At 42.8% G+C, this 23,188-nt stretch overlaps 1 protein-coding gene across 1 annotated transcript in view; it reads left to right on the plus strand.

Annotated features, from left to right (window-relative positions):
* The window catches only part of FNDC1 (fibronectin type III domain containing 1), a 1,187,183-nt gene that overhangs the window by 637,426 nt on the left and 526,569 nt on the right, over positions 1-23,188 (plus strand). The gene's annotated exons all lie outside the window — the stretch shown is intronic.

Genomic DNA, 23,188 nt, shown 5'->3' on the forward strand with positions numbered 1-23,188 from the left:
CTAATAACTTAGACTCTCGCAAATGCGAGATATATTGCATTGCAAAGGCTTGTTTTATTGGCTGCTGGTTAGTTAGCTCATTAAATATTAAGATCTTGGGGCAGTGGATTAGCCGCCAACCCTCTTCCTGTGGATGCATACAAGAGAGTGAAATAAAAAAGCGAAAGCAAACCCCGTTGAAGTTTAAGCATGTTAAGAAACTCCAAGCAGCACCCCATACATTGATGCTTAGTAAGTGGGGCATTCTTAAATACTGGACAAGTTATTTTGGGGCAGACTAGAATAATATTTGGTTGCTTGTGTTGGCACCAGCTGCATAGCATTGTAGTCTGTCTTAGTAGTGGACAGGGATGCAAATTATCCACACCGAGAGCAAGAAGGAATAGGGAATAGTATGGGGTAACGGGGGTAGGCAGGTTTGGGGCTTGTCTTTGATGGCAGGTGTTGCGTTATTCACTGTACAGAAGGCAGTGGTGCCATGTCCTGTGCGCACACAATAATGCATGGTACCACCGCATATTACTGCCCTCCACCAAAGATCATATTATCGACTCAATACAGACCTGAATGCTTGGACTGCATTTTGAGCTTTTAACACATCAGAGCTACCGTTTCTTCATTTTGACTTGGGCATGAACTGGTATTTATGCGACGAAACACGTGTCTGCTGAAGAGAAACTATAAGAATAAAGAAAGAAAAACAAGAAACTCAAAATACTGTGTTAATATTTATGCAAACAATGTGCAGATATATGTTTAAATACACTACAGACGTGTGCTGAGGATTTCCTTTGTGTATTCAGTGGCCTGAGCCGCAATTCTGGGGGTGGTTGGTGGTTCTCCTCACCTTACAGCACCGTCCAAAATTCAGGATCTATTGAAACTAATATATGTGCGATTTTCCTGAGTGGCGCCATTTCACCTAGCTCAATACCATTGTCCGTTCAAAGAGTAGGGAATAAAGAAGACTCGAAATTAAGCTTTAAAAGCATCCCAGCTATTTGCAACTGAAGTTTCATCCGAATTATTGAAAAAGAAGATTTCTTGAATGAAGGTGCTAGCTTCAGTAATAAAATTATTTTTAGATTTTAGCGAAACAATAAGCCTTCGTCTACCCATTTTGGAACAAGATTTGAGATATCTATGGAAGACGAAATTGGGGCATGATCAGATATAAAAATTGTGCCAATTTCAGAGCACTGGAGAGTAGGGAGTAATGATTTTGTAACTAAAATGTAGTCAATTCTGAACCTTGTATTATGAACACTGGAGAAAAAAGAATATTACAGCTGATCAGGTTTACAAGTCATCCAAACATGAAAGAATGGTCTAGAAGTAATTGCTGATTGAAACGCTTTCTGCAATTTACCATGTTTGAACTTATATCGAGATGTTCAATCGATGAAGGTCTGTACCAATGGGTTAAATTCACCTGCCAAGATAATATTAAGTTAAGATTATTTGCAAGTTTTATCTTTACTGATTGAAGAAAACAGAAGAGGGAGGAAAAAAAGGGAATACATAAGGAAACAGAGGATAGTATGAATAAGAAGAATGAGAATAAGATATGCAGCTTATTAACTTTTCCATATGCTTTTGTTCTTACCCTGTTTTTTTACATCTGTTTGTTTTTTATATCTAAATTTGTAGCTGAAAGCATATACTTTGAAACTCTCATAACAAAACATTATTAAATCTCTGGCATTGTTTTGCTACTGCTGAGTTGAAGTTACAAGCCTAGTGTTAGATGCAAATAGCCTCAGTTTGAGCAAAAAGAAAAATGCGGTGAGTGTTCATGCTGCAGATGTGAACTTAGATATTTTATGTGTATGCTACAAACAGTGGATTGAAAAGAGTCGGTGCAGTCAGCCAAGATTGAAAGTTAAAATTGTAATGAAATTGAAGAGTAGGAGGATGATCAAAAGGAAATATGTTGTTGTATGTTATGTTAAATATATTTATAGAGCGCTCGATTACCCAGAGGTGTCCTAGCACTAGCTCTGGTTTAGAAGAGGAAATGACAAAGCCTAATTCCCAAAGAGCCAAGTTTTTAGCTCATATAGGAGATACAATATAACATGATGCCGTATAAGATCAAGATGCAATATAAGATGAAGATGAAATACAAGATGGTGCAATATAAGATCCAGATGCAAGATCTATAAACTGTTTCAGAGGCCTTGGAGAAAATAACAAAGGCAAGGCGCATTTTCTCGATGCTGGAGCGTTCTAAAGTTGGAGCCTAGGATTTTAATCATTGTGGATAAAGTGCTTAGTGCAATCCAAAGAAAGTAAAGTTTCCAAGAGAGTTTGCAACAGATAGATGATTAGCTGACGATACATTTCTTTTACATAATTGCTGAATTGCAGCTCTTGCCAGAGTCAAGATGGAATGCATGACATTAATAACAAATTGCAACTTTCACAATACATAAAATTAAATCCATTTGTTAGGTCTTTAAGCAGTGAGAGGTACCCAATATTTATTCCATGCAGAGTCGTGCATTAATCACCACCTTCCCTGTGTGCACAAAGATCCTCATTCACATTCTCTCATAAATTCCATCTTGAGTGCAAACTAATTTTTACACCTTACTAGAGATACCATGGCGATAAACTGCACCCCGCCCCCCCCCACCGTTGTTTGCATGTACAATTTTTGTCAGATAAAAACTGATACAAATTATGTGGGCAAACGGCCTGAAATCCAAGTTTATGCATTTTGGAATTCGGGAAAAACACGTAATTATCCCTGCAATTATCCATATTCAGAATGATGCGTAAATTGATTATCAGAGATACCCACACCTCATGGTACTGGTATTTACCAGGTGTGTAATCGGCACTCCGTATGTAAGGACTTTTGGAATGACCCCAAAGTTTATGCAAAGAAAGGTTTTGAATGCTTTGTGGAATGTCATTTTGGTAGGGCCTAGTCACAGAGAAGTTAGAAAGTAATTCCAATCTTTATGCTGCTGTAGAAATGTTAAGAATGCAGGACACTTTTTAAATCCTAGGAATGTCTGGATAAGTCAGATGTTTGGTAAAGATAAGGTTAAAAGTCAAGGACACCAAAGACTAGTTAAAAGCACTGGGAAAAAAACAAAGTATCAAGCAGCCAAGTGTAAATTTGCTACCTGCCTCAATATAAGTCTTATGGACTGGAGCAAAAGGCTTACATTTCGTTAGGAGGTATGTCAATTTCTTATGCAGGGAATATGAAGCTCGCTACGACAGTCCTACCAGAAATGTAACCTTAAGAATTAGAATTAGAATTGAAAGAATCCAAATTGCCTTGCTAGGCAACCAATTTTTTTCCACAAATATAATCCACAAGATTTACTACACTTAAATTTTACTGCTAGTGGCAGCCCTGCTCTTGATTTAGAAAACCGGTGTCTAAACAACAAAATGTGAATTTTATTATTTTTCAAATATTTTGAAATGTTACAATACTGTGGGGAGCATTTTGAGGGGGGCAGAATATGGCCCAGTATGCCTCCTCCCAGGAGTTAGAGACCTAATTCTGTGAGCAGAGGACACAGCAAGATTATATCTTAGTGTCTGAGGATCCAATGAGAAATGGGGAATTTCTTGGGGAATCATTAGTACTATGGTCATTCCCCAGTTGTGCAGGTATCCAGCTAAACATTTCTCCTACTTTCAGCAGGCAATATATCTGGTTAAAACATACTCTTCCAAAAGAGTTCCAGCTGTAACTCTAACCTGGATGCCGGACTGTAGCTTTCATTACTGAGCACTTTGGGAAGATCAGGCCACCTGTATTTAAGGCCTATGAACACTATAAACGCCATCTTTCTCAAATGAGTCTTGATAGAGTAGAAATTGCACCTTTTCCTGCCATAACACTTGTTGCATATTTATATAGCGTGAACTCGACCCGAAGGTATTGGAGCGCTTTACACGAGCACCGTATTTACATTACACATTCATGCACGGGGAGATTAAGTGATTTGCCCAGAATCACAGTATGTGGACGCGACCCCGAGGCTCGAACCCTGGTTTCCAGCACTAAAGTCAGCAGTCTAGCCGACGGACCCATCCCCTCCCCATCTCGGTGGTAATATAGTATTCTTCAACTGCAAACACTTTAAAGTATTCAAGGTGGCTTTCATCCAGACTTATCAGTGCTGCCAGAAAGGACAGCTTGGCTTTGGGACGTTTATGGCTCTGTCAGAGGAAATTCTTGACTGTGGTTGGATCCTCACTTCGAGCTGCTGTGCAACTCTCTGTTTATTTTTCTGTGTCTGTCTCAGTTGTAGAAATCTTTGCCCATTAAGATCACTGCTCCACATGCACTCTCATTCTCTTGATGAGTTCCGATGCATATTGTTTGAAAACGAATATACTTCAAATCAAGTATGCCATGAGAGGATCCCCGTCTGTGTCTCTTGTTTCCAATAACACGTTTTTTTACTGAATTATTTGTACGCCATGTGTGAGTGATTGATACACTTTTTTGCAATGAAACTTACCGAATCTTTTGTGTCATGTACTTCTGATTTGAGGTAGGATGGGAAATCGGGACCCCCGGTCTAAAGCTGTGTGTGTGCAGAGCTCGTATTTATGAGTTATGAGGACTTTATCACACCCTGTAAATATCAGTATACATACTTAATTTATATTACTTATAAAACGATCTATTTTGAATTATACTAATATTTCCTTGTTTACAATTTGAAATAAATTACTTTTAATGATATACATATTAAAAAATCTATATTCTTACTTTGTTCACAATATTGTATTATATGATAATTTAGTAGTGTACTGAAAGTACGTAAACTTACTATTTGTGACACATTATTCCTGTGTCACAATATTGCTGTGCACAATATGTTGTCATACAATCATCCCTTCAACAACCCCTTGCAGTATATATTATTGTGCCTCCCCATATTAGACCATTCACTAGCCTATGCTTTCAGTTTCTCTTTAACTTGGCTTGAATATATGAGAGCCTAGATGCTGCTGGTCATCCTTTTTGCTATAAATACAAATGTAAAATATAAGTAAGAGCATTTCGAAAACTATTGCTGACCCCACCTTTTGCTGCTTTTGGTCTGTTCTGCTGTGCCTTCTTGTTTTTTTGGTGCATTTAGTTAAAGGTTCAACTGTGATATTTCTCACACATTGTGAAGTAAATATGACGGTATTTCCAAAACCACACAACCTAAACACTGCAGGAAAATTGTACTAAATAAGATGCTGCATATTATTTGTAAAAAGTAAGTATTTCTATTGATAATAATCAATCATGGTACTTGGCAGTGCCATCAAGAAAAAGGTGCCCTTTTTAGGTTTTGTTTCGGGCAGCTTTTAAAAAATATTTCTTTATTAATGTTCCCAAAAAAACCCAGAGCCCAACACTATAAAAAAGACCATGTACGAAGAAGTACAGAGAGAGAGAGAGAGAGAGAGAGAGAGAGAGAGTTTTGATTCAGGCCACTCCAGAAATTGGCTATCATGGGCTTTCCATGATTTGCCATAGCTTGACTGGACTATCCGCTAAGGCCATGGCATTTTGCTGATTGCTAGATTGCGCCATTTGTGTTTCCATTGCTGATGGTGCTTAAGTAGTACTTTGGTAGATTGCACAAGCAGCATGATATGTGGCTTGAATTTCAGAGTCTTCTATGAAGTTATTATTTGGTGACATGTAAATTGCTGGTTCATAGCTTTTTTGCTTGGGAAGCCAGATCTGTTTTTTTATGGTAGACTAAGCCTATTCACTAACCACCATTGGAGATTAATTTGTTTTGCTTTGATATCTTGATAGCTTTGTTGGATATGGTGGTTTTTGTTAATGAAGTAAAGACATTCACACATTTAACCTTTCTTACAGCTGCATCAAAACACTGGCTGATTATCAAAAGTATCTACTATGGCACATTGTGCTGTTTACTCCTTTTAAGTTCACTATTTACAACACAAACTTTGTTTTCTGTCTCTTTTTAAACTTCTCTTTAAGAGTACAGTTTAACAATCCTAATACAGTCTACTCAACAAAGGTGTCCCTACTCTCAGCCTTCATATTATTGTGGAGAATGGGGTTGCGTCATCATGGTACTTTCTTTCTAGGTGAGCCAGGAACAAAATACACGAAGCTGTCAACTATTGCCGACACTTTCCCATACAAAAAGTCAGACATAATAGCATTGCTACGAGGTGTTTAATAAAAGCAGAACCCATCGACTTTGCCAATAATAGTTAGGACTGGCTTCACAGCTTAGTTGTCTGCAGGATGTACAGCAACCATGCCTTTAAGATTTGTTTATCCCCTTTGCTGCTAGGCCTTTTCCCCCCTGTGCTAAGCCTTTTTTGGCTATTTGGGGTAGATCGTGCTTAGGTCCCTGTAACATTTTGATCACATAAGGTATTCACGCCAAATTTGCATCCTTTTTTTCCAACATCATTGGGATTCTAAAAGTACCCAGGGTTTGTGGATTCCCCTGAAAGGGACCCAGAAATTAGCCAAAATACAGCAATTTTTTTTTTTTTTTTTAAACTGTAAAAAAGGGCTACAGATGAAAGTGTCTGTTTTTTTTCCTGCAAATGGTATCAAAAGAGGGGTTGTGGTGCTGAAATCACCATCTTCCCAGCTTTCAGGGACAAGCAGACATTTGTCAGAAAACCAAAGTTCTTTACATAGTTAGCCTATTTTTGCTATTTTTTGTGCGTTCAGCCTCCTTCCAGTTAATGGTAGAAATGGGTATAAAGCAGTAATGGATCCTGGAAATCTATACATTTTAGAAAAGTAGACAACATTTTGAATTCAGCTAGGGGCCATTTGTGTAGATCGTTCAAGGTTACCCCATAGAAACTAACAGTTAAATATAGGACAAATTGAAAAATTGTTGAAAAAAACAGCCATTTGTGCCAACGTTTTCACCTGTAACTTCTTCTAATTGTGACAGCTGTTTGAAAACAATATACCGTTACATCCGCAAGACCTTTCTGGTTGTGTGGATATATAGGACTTGTAGGTTCACTTTTGGACTTGGCCATTCTGGCAAGTTCACCCCCAGAACTTTTTGCATTTATCCTAGCCTTTTTCCTATGTTGCATTAGCGGGCTTAGGCCTCTAGGCGCTTTTACACTGTGTCCCAGTGGAAAGTGCGTGTGCTCTGTGTATGTTTTAGTGAGACTGACCTGCCCTCCCATAGGAATGCATGGGGGATCTGAGTGACCGTGTTAAGTCCTGATGTGAGAGGAGTGCAGGTTCGAGTTTGGTATGTGCAAACTCGTGAGAGTGAATGCTGTGCAATGATGTGTGCGGCGTTACGGTGTCTAGTGTAGAAGTGCCACTTCTAGAAGGTGGCATGTCTGTGTAATAAATGTGCAGTGAATGTCTGGCTTGTGATTGGCTGGTGTGTCTGGCTCCAGGAGTCAGGATGCCCCGGTGGTGAATGGAGAGATCTGCATGTTGATGGGAGGGAGGAGTACACCTGGGACCTGAATAGGGCTGGGCTTTCCCTACACAATGCTGGCTCCACCCCCTGTGGTGCGTCTGATGTCCCTGGCCTGTCCTGTGAATAGTGAGAGGGGCTGAGCAAAACAAAGTGCTCAGGAACCAGTTGTATCTGGTTCGCCCCTTCCCTGCACCTTTGGAGACAAAGGATTCTGTGTATAAAAGAGGGGCAGTGACCCCATGAAAATGTTCTTGTTCTTGGACTCGAATCTGCCAGGGGCGTGCTGCTGCTGGGGCCCAGGGGAAGGCTTGCCTCCCTGGGCCCTGCCCAGCCCCTGGATGCCTGATGGATTTCTGGGACCTTTGGGGACTTATTTTCTTTTCCCCAGGACCTTTGCATCCTTCTAGCGCCTGAGAGCGCTGGATTACAAATTGCCAGCTGGAGGTTTGCAGCGCCGTGCTGCGATGTGGGACCGCCCCGCATTTGGTGGGTGCTTGCGGGTGCCCACCCCGCTCATGGCCGCTGCGACTGTCTAATGCAGGTGCCCACCCCGCGCTCAGGCCGCTTGTTCTTGTAGTAATTGAGCGGGAGCCCATCCCGCGTTTTACCGATCTCAGCGAGAGCCTACCCCGCTTTATACTTCTGCCGAAGCGGGTGCCCACCCCGCATTCTTTGTGAGCCTAACCGGGTGCCCACCCCGCTGTACATTGTTATTACAGAGGGAGCCTACCCCTCATTTTGCTCAGAGTCAGAATTGCCGCCGCTGCCCAGCCGCGGCCGCCCGGAAGTCAGGCAAGTCTGCCTGTGACGTGGGCGGGGCCAGCGGCTGAGGCGGAAATGGTGCTAGAGTTGCGGGGCTCCCATGAGCTGTGGGGAGCCCCGGAAGAGGAATCGCCCGCCGCCGAAGTGGAGCCGTATGGAGCCTCGCTGCTCCAGAGCGAAGTCCCCGGGTCCCAGGAGGGGGCCCGGGTGAAGTACGGAAAGGTTTGCTCCCCCGCCGGCGAGGCTCTCACGTCGGAGGAGAGCCATGCATTCCGCAGAGCAAGTCCCTGTGAGTGGGCTGCATTTCTATTTCTTGAGCGGCTCCTGCCTGATAGGGGGCTGCTCCTACGTTGTCGGCCTTTGTCCACGATTGGGGGCCAAGTTGGTTTAGAGGCCCAGAGGGGCCCGAGGCAGAGAGGTGCCGGAGCCTCTGTAGTGTTTACAGCGGTACCGCCAAGGCGGACCGCTGCCACGATGGGGGCAATTCTTTCCTTGTAGCCCCAGAGCCGGTAGGTGTTGGACAAGTAGTGCTGAGTGGCCCCGCCAGGGAGCGGGCCACTCCAACCGAGGTGGCATAGTTGTTTTCAGAGCCCCGTGAGGCTCTAACGCTTGGCGCATATTTAGTTCAGGAGCCCGTGCGCTCCATGGGGACATGGTTGTTTTCAGAGCCCAGGTGGCTCCAACGTTTTGGCATATTGTTTCAAGGGCCATTGAGAGCCCATGCCTCATATTTGACTTCCACAGCTGCGCAGCACTTAGTGCCAGCTGCAACGTTTAGGCCCTGTTTTTGTCCCCAGCTGCCCAGCAAGTAGTGGGCAGCTGCTACGTTTAGGTTCTGGCGCAACCTGGACCCTAATGTGATTGAAGTACTATTGTGGTTTAATGCTTATGGTGTTAGGAAATGTACCGTGTGTAGTATGTTTTGCGCACCCTGTATTAATGCTTATGGTGTTAGGAGATGTACCGTGTATAGTATGTTTTGCGCACCCTGGGTTAATGCTTAGGGTGTTAGGAAATGTACCGTGTGTAGTATGTTTTGCGCACCCTGTGTTAATGCTTATGGTGTTAGGGAATGTACTGTGTGTAGAATGTTTTGCGCACCCTGTGTTTTATACCTCTAGATATGATTTCTGTATAGGAGGTTGTTTTACCTGTTTAGGTTTCTGTTAGGGAGATTATACTTCCCTGTGTGATATACGCCCCTAGTGTAATTATACATAGGAGGTAAGGTCTAATGCGTTAGACTAATGAGAAATTGCATAATGTGTTATGCCCCTGTGATGTATACAGGATAGGTTTGATACCTGATTCTATTGTGATAATGCTGAGGTCATTATTGCGCCAGTAGTTACTGGTTGTAGGCTACAGTATAATTTGTGCTACAGTTGGTATATGTTCTACATTTACAATTGGTAATTTGTGCTAATTCTGACAGTGGTCCATGTGGCCCTGTCTTGTGTATATAGTCCCCTGTAAAATTATGCCCAGTGCCAGTTGGCACAGTGTAAATTAGGTGATTATCATCTAATGTGTTTATTATAATACAAAGGCTATTTTTTATATATAACCTTGTGTGGAGTTTCTTTTGTGGTGGGCCTAGGGTGTTGTTGCTGTGTGCGCGCGCAAACGCTTTACACATTGCCTCCGGGATAAGTCTGACTGCTCGTGCCAAGCTACCAAGGGGGTGAGCAGGGGTTATCTTTGGCGTGTAACTCCCCAACCCTGACTTAGAGTGGTAGTCTGCCTGGCTTTGGCGCAAGCCTTAGCCAACTAGAGATCCCATTTCTAACATTCACCAAGAACCCGACGAACCCAGAGCCAATAACTGAGCAGCATCTTGCAATGTTTTTTCAATATGTTCCGGGTACATAGCAATTAATTTGGGAAAATATATACTTGGAAAAATCGGTATGAAAGACACCTATGTATTTCTGAAATTGTAACAAAATATAGAGTTTAGAAACAGTAGATATTTGCACATTTCCGAAATTGTGAGTACCCATGAGACTTATAGGTCATTTTTTCAAAATGACTTCTTTTTTACACAATGTCTTTCATTTGGAAGGCAGAAATGCATCAAAAATCAATAGGTAATAACAGTTGTTCTACAATTCTGTGTTACCCTAAGCCTCCCGATAGAAATGGTACCTCACTTGTGTGGGTAGGCCTAGTGCCTGCGATAGGAAACGGTCCAAAACGCAACGTGGACACGCTTTATTGTTACAGTGAAAACTGACCCTTTTTTTGCAAAGTGCCTAGCTGTAGATTTTGAACCCCAGCTCTGCCGGCACCTATGGAAACCTAGCAAACCTATACATTTTTAAAAACTAGGGGAATCCAGGGTGGGGTGACTTGTGTGGCTCTCACCAGGTTCTGTTACCCAGAATCCCTTGCAATCCTCAAAATTTGTCCAAAAAAAACACATTTTCCTCACATTTCTGTGGTGGAAAGTTCTGGAATCTGCGTGGATCCACAAAATTCCACCCACCCCCATTCCCCAAAGTCTTCCATGAAAAATGGTACCTCACTTGTGTGGGTAGGCCTAGTGCCCGCAACAGGAAATGGCCCAAAACACATTGTGGACACAACACATTTTCACAGTGAAAACTGACCCTTTTGTTGCAAAGTGTCTTGCTGTAGATTTTTAACCCTAGTTCTGCCGACACCTGGGGAAACCTAGCAAACCTAAACATTTTTTAAAGCTAGACACCCAGGGGAATCCAGGATGAGGTGACTTGACTGGCTCTCACCAGGTTCTTTTACCCAGAATCCCTTGCAAACCACACAATTTGTCCAAAAAAACAAATTTTCCTCACATTTCTGTGGTGGAAAGTTCTGGAATCTGTGTGGATCCACAAACTTCCACAAACTTCCACACACCCAGCATTCCCCAAAGTCTTCCAAGAAAAATGATACCTCACTTGTGTGGGTAGGCCTAGAGTCCGCAACAGGAAACGGCCCAAAACGCAACATGGACACACCACATTTTCACAGTGAAAACTGACCCTTTTTTTTGCTAAGTGCCTAGCTGTAGATTTTGAACTCTAGCTCTGCCGGCACCTAGGAAAACCTAGCAAGCCTATACATTTCTTTAAACTACACACCCAGGGGAATCCAGGATGGGGTGACTTGACTGGCTCTCACCAGGTTCTGTTACCCAGAACCCCCTGCAAACCTCAAAATGTGTCCAAAATAACACATTTTCCTCACATTTCTGTGGTGGAAAGTTCTGGAATCTGCGTGGATCCACAAAATTCCAGCCACCCCAAAATCTTCAGAGAAAAATGGCCCCTCACTTGTGTGGGTAGGCCTAGTGTCCGTGAAAGGGAACGGCCTGGTTTTGCAAGGGGGGTCACCTGGGTTTTTGGCCCCGTGCTTGGCGGCTAGCTATGGAAACCTACCAAACCCACACATTTCTGAAAACTAGACAAACGTATTGAGGCGACATCAAAATTGCCATTCATAAAATGTTGCGGGTACTTGGGCCTCCCACATGAGTGAGGCACCATTTTTATTGGGAGACCTGGGGGAATGCTGGGTGGTGGGAAATTTGTGTCAGCCGGTGATGCCACAACTTTCCCACACAAAAATGTGTGGAAAAAGTGATTTTTTTTCAGCTAAATTTGAGGTTTGCAGGGGATTCTGGGTAAGAAAAAGTTGGGGGATCGACACAAGCCATACCTCCCTATAATCTTCCTAGTGTCTAGTTTTCAGAAATGTGTGGGTATTACACGAAAAAAAAAGAACTCCCTGGTTTCTAGTGGGCTTTCTGCCCCCCCGAGGGGTTACATTGGGGGCTACAGCTCCCATCTTCCTCCCGGGGGGCAGAAACACTGTAACTTTGGTGGGGGTGGCGCATTGGCATGCCCGTTTTGGGCAGCCCTCCCCCAAAAAAATCCCTGATGTCTAGTTGGCTTTCTGCTCCACGGGGGGGGGGGGGCAGAAAGGCTGTAGCTGTGGTGGTGGTTGGGGGCATTGGCATTCCTGTTTTGGGCAGCCCCCCACCCTAATTACATGTGGCAACAAGAAAATCCCTGGCGTCGGCCCTTGCCCAACGGGCCGCTACCACCTCCCTGGTGTCTAGTGGGTAGATCCCTGCTTGGGGATCACCCTCCTGGGCGATCCCCAAGCAGGGATCCACGTGGGAGGGATACCATTGGAAAGGGGAGATTCTTCCCTTTCCAATGATACCTCTCCTGTCTTTCTACGTGCTTAGGAGGCTGAGATAGCCCCCTGAGCACATAGAAAGTGAAACTGAAAGGCTCATTGCAGTTTCGGTTTTTGTGAAAGGATGTCAGCGCGACGTGTGAGCTGATCGTCATTTCACAGAAACGGGGGAGGGGCCTCGGGAGCTGAAGAAGGTCTTTCCCAGCTCCCGAGGCTACAGGGGAGAAATAGAAATCCCTCTGGTGCCTGCACCAGAGGGATTTCAGTGGTGCCAGGACGGCCAGGAGCCATTCTCCGCACACGAGCACCATGGCGCAGGACAGCTCCCGGCAGTCCTGCGCACCTAAGGGGTTAAATATACAACAAAGAGTGACATTTGGCTCCACTATGAGGAGTATTACTAACTCACATCCAGCTAGTGGATGTTTGGTGCATTTCTCCTCCTTCCATTGACGTGCATAAACTAGAATGTATGAGGAACTATTTAACATTTGAAAAGTATGCTCAATCTTCACTCTGTATATCTCTCCCAGTTTTGTATCTCTTATATACATTCAGTACTGAAACTAAACCTTTTTTGATACAGTCTTCCCCCGCAGTGGCAAAACCAGCAGGTCAGGTTTCAATATGAAAAACAAAAATGAATATGTGTTTCAGTGTTCTGAGTCTCTCCCTATGAAATGCCAATTATCCATCTGTCAGTCGCATAAACATTGTTTAACAAGTTTTATACCATTAGTCTTGTTATACAAGGAAGAAGAAGCATTCTTCAATGTGCTGGCTCTGTGCCTTAATCTTCTTACACGTTCAAGGACGATCTTAGGCAGACAACATTTTTTAGGTCTGGTGTTAGCCAAGACCTTTTGATTTTACTAACATTATATGTATAATATACTTACTTAAAGGGGCTTTCATCCACTTCTCTTCATCCATTGGTCTGATGTTATGTCATTCACATTTTGCTTCTGCATAGTACAGCACACTGCATGTGGCAATGGATCAGCCTACTTCAGCCACTGGTTAGCTTCAATTTGAGTGACTGCATTTTGCTGTCTCACAATGAGCACATTCACTCACAATGTAGTTCCCTTCAGTGCCAGTGTTTTTGTCATACTTTATTACCACTTTAGTGTTGTCTTTGTGTTCAGAGTCTGATGTGATAGCAGGACGCTTTCTGCCAGATGTAAGCATAGTCCACATTCTACGCTTTATCTGTTCCTGTCTCCTGCCAGTGCTGTTGTGAATCCCTTTCTCACTGCCTGTATTTCACAGCACAACAGATTGCATCCATCTGAAACTGTTGTATAATAAGTTATCCTCTTTTTAATATGCATGCAGTAAACAAACCGAAAGCTTCAATATTATAGATGTGAATTTCTAAGCGGACACGTCCTCAGAATACGTTTATTCTGGACTCCATGCAACAATGGTTCTTTAATAAACTTTGCCCAGGAAGAAAGACAGCCTTTATTGTGTTTAATTTTCAGCACTTATAAACTTTTTAAAATGTATTTCCTTATTTCCATCTTTCTTTCTTTCTTTCTTCCTTCTTCCTTTTTTCCTTGTTTCTTTGTTTCTTCCTTGCTGTCTTTCTGTCTTGGTTTGTTTCTTTTCGTCTTTCTTTCCTTCTTTCTTTCTTTCTTTCTTTCTTTCTTTCTTTCTTTCTTTCTTTCTTTTTTCATTTTTCACCAAGGTACTGGAGCATGCTTTAGGGCCAATTTTTCAGCCCACTTCAGCCATTGGCTGACTTCCCTATGCGTTATGACATGCTGCCTTTTCACAAGGAGAAGATCAGTGCACAAAGTAGCTCCCTTCAGTGCCAGGGAGTAGTATGGTATTGTGTGCTTTAAGAGACTAAAAAAGCTGTTTTTCCTTTAGTCAATGTTCTTTTTTTTAGTTTGACAAACACACAACAGCTTCCTGAACAATAAAGTTTTGAAAAAAACATGTCAAAACAAGAATTGCAAGAAGCCTGGCTTACAACATCAGATATTTTCTTGCCAATGAATAATTAATTTGTTTAACACATTTTTATTGTGTTATTCCCACATACCAGTGTTACAGCAATCTACCCCTATTAGAGTTCTGTATGTTTGGTGCACATCAACGTTATACATCAACATATAACACGTATTGTTCATTAACAGTACTAAACTCCATGTACACAGTTCTTAACTGTCATCCCTCCCCCACTCCCTCCTAGATATACAATGGAAGGCAATATGAGCCTTCTGCTTATTGGTACATCTGCTAGTTTGTTCAGTCGGGATTGTCAGGTAGAAACTCATTTAGAGGAGGACTGCATGTCTGTAGCTATTTATCCCTAGTATGGGCTAGTGTTCATTCATGCTTTTCATTTGTTTGTCAAAATGGCTGTCTTGAGCTAATAAGGTATTTGGTTGTTCATAGGATGGTGGTTGATCTGGGTCTAAGCACCTGGACACATCTGAGTGTCTCCCTAAGAGGTCTTCCCTCCTACTTATTCAGGGGGGTCAATAGTCTTCGCTCTGTACTGTTTCAAATCTGTGGGCTAAAGCTTCTCATTTGTCCGAGAGGCGCAGGCCTCCTCGCTCTTCCCTGAGTAGTGCTCTGCCTTCGATCCCACCCCAGTGGAGGACCTGATTCTTCAAAGCTTCCACCGTATGGGAAGTCTGTAATCTCCAGTTTTTCATAATGTCCCTTTTTGCGGGTAGCAGTGCTAAGCCCATGATTCATGGTGCTGCTTTAATGTTCTACTTCCACCAATACATACCTAGCATTACGATCTCAATCGTCCCCAAAGCAGTTCTCCCAACTGTATAATATACATCTGATACAACTGCCTACCTGTATGCACTCAGACAAGGGCAATTGTGGTGAAAGTCCACCTCGTCCCTACTACATCGAGGGCAAAGTGTCTGGGTTGTAGGGAATGTCTGATTCAGTTTAGTAGGAGAGGGTGAAGCTCTATATAATATACAGAAATAGATGCACTGAAATCATGCATTACAGGAGATTTTCTAGGAATATTTGAGGGCCCTTTTCAATTTTTTGTCTTTACACCCTCAGTCCACTGTGTTCTCCCAGTTGCCTCTTAGCGGCTGCAGCGAAACTGCAGTACATTCAAGGAAGGCTTTGTAAGGGCAGGATGTCACTCTATATCCTTCCCTTACTGTGTATAATGTCTTTGCTCACCACACCACCCCAATTTGGACCCAGCCATATGCAAATCAGTCTCGACCCTGCTCCCCATGGGAAAAGTCCAGCCCAAACTGCCAGGCCAGGCCCTCCCTTCACTGGAAACCGGAATCCTGGGACCAGTTTTGGGGTATCACCCCTCACAACCCAGGCTAGCCTGCTTTCAGTGGTACAGTGAGCAAGGGACCCACGGCTGGGCATAACTTTCCCACTTATGGTGACAAAAGCAAAAAGAACAGATGATGGCTGGATGGCTGAAAAAATCAAACATTCACCCCCAGTCACAAATCTGGGTTGAATTCATTGTTTTTTGCTCACGTAGCCACCCCAGTTTGGACCCAACCATATGCAAATCAATCTTAACCCTGCTCCCCATGGGAACAGTCCAGCCCAAACTGCCAGGTCAGGTCTGCCTCCAACAAGTACGTCAGCCTCCACATGCTGCTAGCTTGGCTCCCACTGCTATGGGAAGGTAAATGGGAGCAATGTAGCTCAAATGCGTCACTAGGCCACATACATCGTGTGGAGATGAAGCAGCTGGGCAGATTACATAATTGGACTGTTCGGGCGCCAAGGCAAAGTTCTCTTATTGTACATCCACCATGTTTGGTTGTTAGCCATGCCCCCACCGGTGCTTGTTTAATATAGCTTCTTCTGCACACACACTTTATATGCAGGAATATTTACAGGATATGACCAAGAATAATGAGCAGCAATGGGATACGCACAAAGCAACATGACCGTATACTTAAGACACCAAAAGGTACATAGCATCTGTTCTCAATGGCTCTTTCAGGAAAGTTATACTACAAGAAGAGGGGGGGACCGGGAGCGTAATTTGGAAATAGGTCCAGTACCCGTGCTCCCTCAGAATCACGTATATGTATTGAGAGGGTAACTGTTCCTAAAGATGGTCGTGTGTGCTCTCAAGAAGTAAACAGGTCGGGTAGAGTGTGGGGAATTTCTCCTTTTGAATATAGTGCCCTCACACACCCTTTCGAGTGTCTTGCTTCATCATGGGGCGTTGCTCCTCGTGGGGGTGGCGCTGCAGTCCCCCACGGGCCCCGCAAGAGGGCTCTTTGTCGGAGATCTTTTGTTTGGAGACGCCGCAGTTGTGCATGGGGGTGTGTGGGCCTATCTAAGGGGTGGTGAATGGTGCGTTTAAAAATTACTGGATAAAGTACAAGACCTTTATTCACAACTCTACCTAGTAAAAATTTAAAATGGTGATCCTGGAGTTCCTCTTGGAAAGGAAATAAAGAGGGCAGATGTGAAGATAACTGCTGCTCTCAGGATGGTGCGTGTAAGTCCTAATAATAAATGGTCAACATGTTTCGCGCTTCAAGGTGGGTCCTTAAGGGATCCCGATGCGCTTCGTCAGGACCAAACTATAAAGTGGGTGAAACAATTGTGAATGAATGAGAACAGGTTTCAAATAAGGTGCTGTGTTGTAAACCTGTGATACCTTAGTATTAGGTAAACGCAGCGTCCTCGCGCTGATAGGTACTCCTTCTTGTGTGGATAACCTTTACCCAACCCAGAAAGTATAGGGAATGGGCTCCATCAGCAACGTGGAGTAGGCAGAAAGAGAAAGGGTGCTCTTTCGCCAAGGGTGTGGTAACCTACCCCTCCTCCGGACAGCGCTGGAATGGACGGAGGAGGGGTAGGTTACCACACCCTTGGCGAAAGAGCACCCTTTCTCTTTCTGCCTACTCCGCGTTGCTGATGGAGCCCATTCCCTATACTTTCTGGGTTGGGTAAAGGTTATCCACACAAGAAGGAGTACCTATCAGCGCGAGGACGCTGCGTTTACCTAATACTAAGGTATCACAGGTTTACAACACAGCACCTTATTTGAAACCTGTTCTCATTCATTCACAATTGTTTCACCCACTTTATAGTTTGGTCCTGACGAAGCGCATCGGGATCCCTTAAGGACCCACCTTGAAGCGCGAAACATGTTGACCATTTATTATTAGGACTTACACGCACCATCCTGAGAGCAGCAGTTATCTTCACATCTGCCCTCTTTATTTCTTTTCCAAGAGGAACTCCAGGATCACCATTTTAAATTTTTACTAGGTAGAGTTGTGAATAAAGGTCTTGTACTTTATCCAGTAATTTTTAAACGCACCATTCACCACCCCTTAGATAGGCCCACACACCCCCATGCACAACTGCGGCGTCTCCAAACAAAAGATCTCCGACAAAGAGCCCTCTTGCGGGGCCCGTGGGGGACTGCAGCGCCACCCCCACGAGGAGCAACGCCCCATGATGAAGCAAGACACTCGAAAGGGTGTGTGAGGGCACTATATTCAAAAGGAGAAATTCCCCACACTCTACCCGACCTGTTTACTTCTTGAGAGCACACACGACCATCTTTAGGAACAGTTACCCTCTCAATACATATACGTCTTTCAGGAAAGTACCTGCAAAGGACCATCATGGTTAATGAAATGGCGGCTATCCTTAACAGGGCCTATACACAATTCTTATCCTACGAGTAACAGTTTCCTTTCATGACCAGCAGTCATCAACTTGCCTACATTTCAGAGAACATTAGAAGTCACTAATGGAACACCTTATTAACTTTTACCCTTGACATTTTGGCGATCTTGTTGTGACCAGATCCCATATATGTGGCTGATGATCAGGTAAATAAAATAGTAACAACCATGATAGGTCTGTATGGGAGTTGTCTGAATCCAATGTCATAATTTGTTGGGTCAAATCACTAATGGCTCAACCAGAAGAATGTTAACTGTGAAAAATGTCTACAAGCAAGCAGGAATGTGTTGCCTTTCTTCAATCAGTCCCATACTCAGAAAGAAACTATGAACGGTTGACTTAGTTTACAGTTTGTATGAATTTCCACATTTTTGGGGATTGAAATAATATCTCAAGTATGACTGGGAATATATGAACGACGTATAGTTTCTGATGCATGCCATCTCCCATATACTTGTTGTGAACTGCCCTGCACCTTCTGAAAATATAGCAATTATCTTGGACATACTACCATGTGTACACCCCTACTCCAACCTTATGTAGAACAAAAATGTGCATGGAGATAGGGTGAGAATGCCTGTTTTACCCAAAAATGTATGCTTTTACAGGGGTCGTCAAAATTCCCACTTGTCAGTTCCTGGGATCACAATCATTCCAGCCCTAAGTCTAAACTACAGACTGGCAAATTTCCTGCTGGAAAATAGAAACACCTGCCAGTAATTTAATGTCTATAGGGCATGAGTCTATGAATGCCTGCTGAAAAAACATGAGCATGTCTAAACGAAGCTTAAAGATGCCTTTGTTTATCAGGATCAATTGCCGAACTGGGATGCAAGGAACAGCCCTACAATGGATGACAATAGGTTGCAGCTTTATACATACGAATTCTCCATTTAAATTTGTAACTCTTAGAATCACTTCATAAGGGCCAAAAAAACATCCAGGGTTTCAATTAACTTTTAGAAAAAAGACGCACTCATTTAGGCACACAGAGCCTCGAGATTGATGAATTCCTTGCCTGGAAAGTGCATCCGTTCACCACATTGTACCACAATGTGGTGAACGGATGCACTTTCCAGGCAAAAGTTAATTGGAACCCTGGATGTTATTTTGGCCCTTATAAATCCATGAAGTGATTCTAAGAGTTACAAATTTAAATGGAGAGTTTGTATGTTTAAAGCTGCCATCTATCCGTTCTTTGCTGAAGGAGCCCACAGGCCCATCAGCATCATCTTGTCCACAGAGTGAATGGTGGATTATGGTGCCCCATACACAGTCCTGAGGAAGACCCCTTTGTAAGGATGGAAGTCACCAACGTGATTTTGGGGTCGAAACGTCGACTTTGCCACAATTTGATGCCAGTTGGGTCAACAGTGCTTTCTCACTGTGCCTATGTAATATACACAATGGCTGTTAATTTGTTGTTATTTACCTGTCTGGCTAGATAAGCCCTCTTTTCATTGTAAATAGCATTATGATGTATATATTGTCACTACCTCTCCTTTCCCTCCCAACCCTCACTTGACGCACTAAACTTTCTTTCCCTTCCTTCTCGTTTTTTGGGGCACATCTGTTTTGCATAATTTCCAGATTTTTTGCTGGCTTGACAACATCTATGGATGTTCAATATGAATAAATAATATTGAGCATGATTTTGGAGTGGGGAACAACCTTTACAACGCAACTTTTACAACGCACTACACTTACAACGCATTTTTTACAACGCAACATCCACTACAACGCATTCCATTACATCGCATGACACTACAACGCATTTTTAAAAACTACCTTTACAACGCATTCTATTACATCACATACTACCTTTACAACGCATACCATTACAACGCATAATATTACACTACACTATCCAACACTTACCCTACTGTTGCACCCCCTGGAGTTAGAATAGTAACTTTTACCCCTACACTATCCAACACTTACCCTACTGTTGCACCCCCTGGAGTTAGAATAGTAATTTTTACCCCTATACTATCCAACACTTACCCTACTGTTGCACCCCCTGGAGTTAGAATAGTAATTTTTACCCCTATACTATCCAACGCTTACCCTACTGTTGCACCCCCTGGAGTTAGAATAGTAATTTTTACCCCTATACTATCCAACACTTTCCCTACTGTTGCACCCCCTGGAGTTAGAATAGTAGTTTTTACCCCTATACTATCCAACACTTACCCTACTGTTGCACCCCCTGGAGTTAGAATAGTAATTTTTACCCCTATACTATCCAACACTTACCCTACTGTTGCACCCCCTGGAGTTAGAATAGTAATTGTTACCCCTATACTATCCAACACTTACCCTACTGTTGCACCCCCTGGAGTTAGAATAGTAATTTTTACCCCTATACTATCCAACACTTTCCCTACTGTTGCACCCCCTGGAGTTAGAATAGTAGTTTTTACCCCTATACTATCCAACACTTTCCCTACTGTTGCACCCCCTGGAGTTAGAATAGTAATTTTTACCCCTATACTATCCAACACTTACCCTACTGTTGCACCCCCTGGAGTTAGAATAGTAATTTTTACCCCTATACTATCCAACACTTACCCTACTGTTGCACCACCTGGAGTTAGAATAGTAATTTTTACCCCTATACTATCCAACACTTACCCTACTGTTGCACCCCCTGGAGTTAGAATAGTAATTTTTACCCCTATACTATCCAACACTTTCCCTACTGTTGCACCCCCTGGAGTTAGAATAGTAATTTGTACCCCTATACTATCCAACACTTTCCCTACTGTTGCACCCCCTGGAGTTAGAATACTAATTTTTACCCCTATACTATCCAACAATTACCCTACTGTTTCACCCCCTGGAGTTAGAATAGTAATTTTTAACCCTATACTATCTAATACTTACCTTAAATGCAATTTAATATTATGCGTTGTAATGGTATGCGTTGTAAAGGTAGTATGCGATGTTAATGGAATGCGTTGTAAAGGTAGTTTTTAAAAATGCGTTGTAGTGTCATGCGATGTAATGGAATGCGTTGTAGTGGATTTTGCGTTGTAAAAAATGTGTTGTAAGTGCATGCATTGTAAAAGTGTGCGTTGTAACGACGTACATCCTTTTGGAGTACGAGTAATTTAATTATTGCTATTGTTTAATTGTGTGTGTTCTTAGAAGGTATCCTACTGGGACCACTTTCGCTTTACTGTACCGTTCTTCACCCACGTCCCAGTGGCTCTATTTGGCTATATCCCTTTTTCTGTAACTGCTTTGGTTATTTCAGCAGGTTTGATCTGCAGAATCTGCCTGGGGAAAACAGCAAATTTGTGACAATTATGCATTAACTCAAAAGTCTGATCCTTGTGCAATCCCCTATTCACACAAAGATCATAATTCACCCTGAACTCAGTAATCAGGCCCTATGTCATCCATTTTCCAAGGTCTGGGTTCCATTCTGAAACTAGGAGCTTAGCTGGAACATGCTTGTAGGTTCCTTAGGGTGCCTGTGGTGGATGATGAAGTGCAAAGACAGATGAGGAGTATTATGGTTTTCATTACTCTGGTAGCTTTATTGTGTTTCTTATGATTATAGTTTGCTTAGCTGGCTACTGCACTGAGTTGTCCCGCCTGAGATTTTGTGTATAGTTGTAGTCCTGAGCTGGAATGGTTGGAGAGAGAGAAGCATGGAGAGATTTGTTAGAATGGACATTATTATCATCCCATGTCTGCGTGCCATTGTAAGATGTAAATTACAGGTCAGACTGTATTAAAATTTGAGACCTGCAGTTGTGGACTGTATTAAACTCGATGTATTGTCTAACAGTGTGTGACAGATTCCTTCAATTATTCTATGCCTGTTCATTTGGTGATGTATGTTTATTTGGGTCTACAATACTGGTGGTAGACAATCCTTGTAGTAGATGTGTCTTAAGTGAATGTAAGAGGTATAAGTCACCATTTGCTGCTGACTGCTGTATATTATGGTCTTAGTGTTATTGTGGAACATAATTGTTATATTTGCATGTTCATAACCATAGAATGCCACAGTGAACCATAGGTCAGCCCGTCTTGGATTACCTGAATATCAAAAGCAATTTGTTCTTTGGGTGTTTCCAATCTGTGGGTTATAAGCTGAAGATTGCACTTGAGGGTGCAATTGTTTTTTGGGCTCAGTTGCCAGGATGTGAGGTAGTGCAGTTATATAGGAAATAGCCATGATTTCAACTGTCTTCAGAAGTACATATGATCCTTGGTGCTTCTACTGCTGGATGGTAGTGAGTTCCAGAGCTTGGTGGCTTGTACTGAGAAAGCACATGCCTCCTACAGATTTCTTATAGTAAGGTTGTATGATGATAAGTGGTTCAAGCCTGGAGTATAGTGTTCTGTTTTGTTTGTCTTGCTTGGATTTAACTTGTAGGTATAGTGGTCCTTTTCCTTTGAATGCACTGTGGACAATGCAGAGTGCCTTGAACCCAAGCCATAGTTAGCCAGTGGTGTGAATGCAGCACTGGAGTCATGTTCTTCCTTGGTTGAAGGCGGAGAAGAAGCCATGATGCAGCATTTTGCATGAGTTGCATCTTTCATATGATGAATACAGGTGCACCAAGGTATATGCGTTGGCATAAAGAAGCATGGAGATTAAGAGCGTGTGGATAGCTTGCAGTTTATGTTGATATGGGAGGTATGGATAGATGTGACTTAGAGTTCTCATTGTGCAGGAGGCACTCTTTGTAAAGTTGTTAACATGCTGTATCAAGGAAAAGTCTGAATCCATGGTTACCGCTACGTTTCTAACTTCTCATAACAGTGTTGGAAGGGCTTCAAGTTCCTTAGGACATATGATGGTAGGCTGATAATTTTGCCGTTGTACGCAGGCCATAATTTCTATGTTTGTGGGCTTGAGATTTGAGGGTTATTCATCCTCAATGTTTATAGCACAAAGACAGTCATCACGTTTAGAATTGTAAAGACCTTCTGAGCTATCAATTTTTTAAATGATTTGGGTGTCACCTGCAAAGTTGTAACAAGCTAGGTTGAATGATTTTGTCAGGTTTGGTAAGTTGATTTGGTAGATGTTGAGGTGGCATGATGGACCACTGAAAAACACTACAGTGCTGTGTGTGAGGAGGTGTTATGAAAGCTGGTAGAAGGAATACACTTTGTTA

This window comes from Triturus cristatus, chromosome 6 (assembly GCF_964204655.1).
Source record: "Triturus cristatus chromosome 6, aTriCri1.1, whole genome shotgun sequence".
Lineage (NCBI taxonomy): Eukaryota > Metazoa > Chordata > Amphibia > Caudata > Salamandridae > Triturus > Triturus cristatus.